The 5,645-nt window shown below is 46.6% G+C and overlaps 1 long non-coding RNA gene across 1 annotated transcript; it reads left to right on the top strand.

Moving 5' to 3' along the window:
* Nucleotides 1-2,166: 2,166 nt before the first annotated feature.
* Nucleotides 2,167-4,276, top strand: LOC310675443. Its single transcript, XR_014510159.1, has 2 exons — nt 2,167-2,202; nt 4,209-4,276. It is a non-coding gene; the product is annotated as an uncharacterized lncRNA (long non-coding RNA).
* Nucleotides 4,277-5,645: the final 1,369 nt, after the last annotated feature.

The following is a 5,645-nucleotide window of genomic DNA, read 5'->3' as shown; positions in this document are numbered from 1 at the left end:
GAAAAAAAGAAAAAATACAAAAAATAAGAAACAATTAAAAACAGTTCAATCTTTCAAAACATATCTTACATTTGCTTGTTTCTCGGACTTCCCCACACCTCCCCTCTTTGTATTCCAATTCAGTTTGTTTGTTCAGCAAATCCTTTCCCTCTTTACCTTTGTCTTAATTTTGATCTTAATATATTTTAACTTTAACTTTCCATCTGTTAACATTCCATTTTTACATATTCTTTCATAACATTATTGCTAAAAACCCCTTAACCTCAATCCAACATCATTCTATCATTCATTAATTTTGCAGTGTTTCTGTAGATAATCTTTAAATTTCTTCCAATCTTCTTCCACCAACTCTTCTCCCTGGTCTCGGATTCTGCCGGTCATTTCTGCTAATTCCATATAGTCCATCACCTTCATCTGCCATTCTTCCAGAGTGGGTAGTTCTTGTGTCTTCCAATACTTTGCGATGAGTATTCTTGCTGCTGTTGTAGCATACATAAAAAAAAGTTCTGTCTTTCTTTAACACCAATTGGCCAACCATGCCCAGGAGAAAGGCCTCTGGTTTCTTCTGGAAGGTATATTTAAATACCTTTTTCATTTCATGCTACAGCTCCAAGATTGGAGCAGGGAAGATATCACTCAGTTCATATTTAAAGGCACATTTTAAATTCGCACTTTACAAAAACTAAGACATATCCATCCATTGAAATGAACACTTCTCTGAATTTCACAATAGTTAACAGCCAAATAATATGTGCAAAAATGCATATACTGGGGTGAAGTGTGCATAAAATGCATAAGGTAAAAGGTAAAGGGACCCCTGACCATTAGGTCCAGTCATGACCGACTCTGGGGTTGTGGCGCTCGTCTCGCTTTATTGGCCGAGGGAGCCAGTGTACAGCTTCCGGGTCATGTGGCCAGTATGACTAATCCGCTTCTGGCGAACCAGAGCAGCACACGGAAACACCGTTTACCTTCCCACCGGAGCGGTACCTATTTATCTACTTGCACTTTGACGTGCTTTCAAACTGCTAGGTTGGCAGGAGCAGGGACTTAACAACGGGAGATCACCCCATCGTGGGGATTCGTACCGCCGACCTTCTGATCAACAAGTCCTAGGCTCTGTGGTTTAACCCACAGCGCCACCCGCGTCCCTATAAAATGCATATATTAGTGCAAATATACAAAATGAATTATATTAGGGAAATTGTGCTTTACAAAAATGTGCATATTAGTCAAAAATGCATGCAAAAATATGTTTAGTGAGGGAAATTCACATTCAAATGCTGATGAATTTTCACATGGATTCATTTTTATCTCAAAGAAATGTGGAAATTGTCATGAGCCAGGAGTCGGCTTCACCTGCTGAGCAGCAGCCTGAAGGAGCAGAAGGCGAAGTGACTCTACCTGCTGCTGATCAGCCTTCTTGCTCCTGAGGTGAACTGGCTGGCTCCAGCATTCTTAAGCAGGGTTTCCAGCATAACGTGTCTCCCTAGCAGAGAGCACGTCTTGCGGTGGGGGGTACAAGCCACCCCAGTGTTGCTGGGCGGATTTGCGGAGTGACCCAGGCAGTGAATTGGTTAATTGGGTCGCTGGGGAGAATTGCTTGTTGCCAATTTTGAAGGAGGGATCAGATGTTTGGGCGTCCTCTTGGCTGCTTGCACCGGATCACCTGGAGCACTTGGACCGTCTGGAGGACAGTGGAGTTATCTTCTCATTGTCTGGTTATATTTCCTTATTTCCCCCATGCTCTTTAATCCTCTCTTCCCTTAATTAATTTAATTTCCCTTTTTCCCTCTTTGATTTCCCACCCCACCCCTTACCCTGCCCTTTGAGAAGATCCTCCCTGTGCCTATGAGCGCTGCCTGTGCATAATCCTCCTGGGCTTGCCTTTCCCAATAGGGAGAGAGTCCCCATTAGGGGCTTTCTTTTGCAGAAAGGTTTCCCTCATTTTGCCTGTTTGTTAATTGTGGGGCTAGTCAGGACTGTTCCCAGCCTAGCTGGAGTCACTTTCGTTTATAGGATCCCCAAAGGTGGCTTTATTTTGGGTGTGTGCAGCGCTGTTGACCAAATTTTAATCTAGCCATGGGCAGGAGCACTATTTTGAGCTTCCTTTAATATTGCAATGAGCAAAGATTTTTAAGAGCAGAAGCAGTGAGGCCTGCAATCAGGCCAAGCCTGCTACAGTTAGCAGTAAATTGTGACGTCTCTGTGACATGTGACTCATTCTCTCTCTCAGAATGTATCTTTTGCTTGCAGGCTCAGTTGCTATTGTATATTTGGGGCAGACAGAGTGGAGCCAGAGGCTCTCTGTGCCTCCAATGACTATGAGCACTCTGTGTATGCTCTTTAACTATGCTGTTTCTGAACAAGTTTATTTTCTTCAAGTGTGTTTTGCCCTGATAGTGGCTACCACCATTTTAGAGACGAATTGTGGCTTAGTGGCTAGAGTGCAGGACTAGGACCTGGGAGACAGGGTTCATATCCCCCTCTTAGCCCTTGTTATAACAAAACAAAACAAACTGCTCCTTTTGGACTATTCTGTTGCTGGGTAGTTGGGCCCATTTGTGATTTCATCGCTCCCCCCCCCCCAAAAAAAAGAAAGGAAATGAAAATAAAATTGGGTTTCTTGAGGAGGTGCTTCCCTCTAAAAGGGCAAGCAGAGGTACCTGGTCAGGCGGTGGGCTGCCTTGAGTTTGTTATTTCATTGGAAATATTTGTCTGGCCTAGCAGGTGATCCTAAGGCTTTGCTCGCTTTGCCCTAGAATTCGATGGCCTCGGGCAGCAATTCTGGCCTGAATATCGTCCCCATGTGGTGCACGAAGCATTGGTTTCACCGGTTCCTCACATTGTTTAGGTTTTTGCAGACTATGGCAGGGCCTTTGCAGATGCCTCCAGAGCTTGCGTCTCCTGCAGAGGATGACTTGCTGGTGCCCCAGGTGCCTTCTTCCAGAAGGAAGCATCTTCGGAGGCAGTGATCCAGGAGGAGGGCAAAGAGGAGCAGGGATGATGCTTACACTTCCTCGCAGGTACATCATCCCTGGGCTCTGATGATGATTCAGACATCACCTTGGACCTTTACGGGGGTCAGGGTGAGGCTGTCCCGGGTCTTTAAGGATCATCCTGAATAGCTCAGCTGGTCAGTGCGTGGTGCCGGTAATGCCTAGGTTGCAGGATTTTTCCCTGTATGGGACAGCTGCATTGCACAGAGTGTGTTTTTGCATTGCACGGAGGGTGTGTGCATTGCACGGAGTGTGTTTTTGCATTTTTTGCGTTTTGTTGCAATCTTATATTCTCGTTGCTTGTTTACCCTGCAGGTTTAGCGACTGTTCATGTCTGGATGGTGGAGCACAGCATCGTGCACTGGGCTGGCATCAGAGCGCGGCAGTCCGGAATGGGACCGGGACTCGGCCTTCCTCCACATGTGCAGTTGTCCTGGCTGGCCAGAAGGGGAATGCGTCGGGCAGAATTCCTGCTGCTGATTTGGAGCCGGGTGCTGCTGGTGGGCCCCCCTATGGCCGTCGTGGTGCAGTTGGGTGAAAACGATCTGGTTTCCTTGGACTGTCTTTCATTACGTGCCACTATACTGAGTGACTTGGGGGAATTGCTAGCCCTAGTGCCTGCTCTAAAAAAAATTTGGTCAAAGTTACTGCAACGACGCATTTGCAGAGGTAGTCATTGCCCGGCTGCCACCGAAAGGGCCAGAAAACGTATCAATTTGGCTGTTTCAAGAAAGGTTTTAGAATTGGGTGGTCATTTCCCATCCTGAGATCACTTTTCAGGAAGAATCCTTTTTCAGGGATGATGGGGTACACCTTTCTGCCTTGGGGAACGATGCTTGGTTGTGTGCGGTGGTGGCTATGTTGAGGGAGTGGCTGGGTCTGTGAATGGTTTGGTGGTTAGCTTAGGGCTCTATGGCGGTTACGCATTGGTTCAAATTGGTTGTTGGAGGGGTAAGTGCCTACCCCTCCAATGGTGGTGTGGAAAGGGAATTCCGTTAAAGGAATCCAGGGGCTTGCCATTCTTTTCGTCCTTGTCCCTGGCATCAGACTTGGGCCGTGCAAGCCACCAGGAGCATGAGTGTGAGAAGTGAGGGACTGAGGCCCAGCTTCATTTTCTCCCCAAAATTGTTTCCCTCACTGGCTTCCGCTGGAATCCAGAAGTCAGTTCTGTCCCTGGGCAAGGACAGATAGTCGGAACCAATGCCTAAGCAACCACTCACTTGTGTGTATTTAAATAAAGTTGTGGCCAAAATCGTGCCAAAAACCCAAACCAAAAATGATGTGTGAATTATTGGGGGGTGGCTCAGGGACCTCAACACGCAACAGTCAGTTGCTGGAAACAACATTCCTGGACCTTGCTGCTTCTTGCTTCTCGTGACCCTTAGCTTTCTTGACTCCCGAATCATCTGATTATGTGAACTGAAGTACTCCTGATCTTAAAGGTAAAGGTAAAGGTACCCCTGCCCGTATGGGCCAGTCTTGACAGACTCTAGGGTTGTGCGCTCATCTCACTCTATAGGCCGGGAGCCAGCGCTGTCCGCAGACACTTCCGGGTCACGTGGCCAGTGTGACAAGCTGCATCTGGCGAGCCAGCGCAGCACACGGAACGCCGTTTACCTTCCCGCTAGTAAGCGATCCCTATTTATCTACTTGCACTTAAGGGTGCTTTCGAACTGCTAGGTTGGCAGGCGCTGGGACCGAACAACGGGAGCGCACCCCGCCGCAGGGATTTGAACCGCCGACCATGCGATCGGCAAGTCCTAGGCGCTGAGGCTTTTACCCACAGCGCCACCCGCGTCCCACACTCCTGATCTTAGGTCTGGACTAAACCTTGCATACGGATTTTGCCTCCAGGCAAGTATCCCCCTGAGCCTTGGCTGGTTGGCTGGCTTCTCCCTCCATTGAGCTCTGCCATGGCTAGCAGCACAGGTCTACAACGGAAATGTAGAGAACTGAATGAGAAACTGAGAGAAACCAGAACTGATACATTTGCCTATCCCTACTCTGAAACAAAGCAGCTCATCCAGGTTTTTGTATTCCATAATTCTGCAGTAGCACAGGGTGTAATTGGGGCTGAACTGCATCCATCATCATTTACACCATTCCTCCCAAAGGGGCCTGGGTGAGGTAGTGGCTGCATAATTCAACTAGTGGGAAAATTCAGAGTTTCTCGCCCAAGACCTGCTTGAAAACATGTGGGGTAATCACATTGAAAACTCATAAGCCAAAGAAGTGGCTGGATAAAACTTGCAGCAGTAGATGTTTCAGCCGCGCCTAATTTATTGTCCCCCACCATGTGCAAAATTGGACTTGTATTATGCAACCTAATACAGAATACATTGTACAAATGTTCATTTTGCATAATTTATACTTTGACTGTAGAAACTAGTTTTTCTTGGTACAGTGGTTGGCATCCCATTGCATGTTACAGAATTTGTTTTATTTATTTTAGCACAAAGTGCGAACAGGAATCTATCTATGTATTATGTTTATAAGCAACCATTAAGAGGGGAATAAACATTCAATTTGTAGTAAAAATGTAAGCATGAAGACAGATTCCCGATGTTTAAAGTACGGATTTACTTAGGCTATTCCAATCCCAAACATACTAACTGGAGTGTATGCATCATTTGACACAGTGAGACC

This window comes from Podarcis tiliguerta, assembly GCF_965153285.1.
Source record: "Podarcis tiliguerta genome assembly, chromosome: 4".
Classification (NCBI taxonomy): domain Eukaryota; kingdom Metazoa; phylum Chordata; class Lepidosauria; order Squamata; family Lacertidae; genus Podarcis; species Podarcis tiliguerta.
Note: the sequence above shows the minus strand (reverse complement) of the source record. Positions and strands in the feature narration are given on the sequence as shown.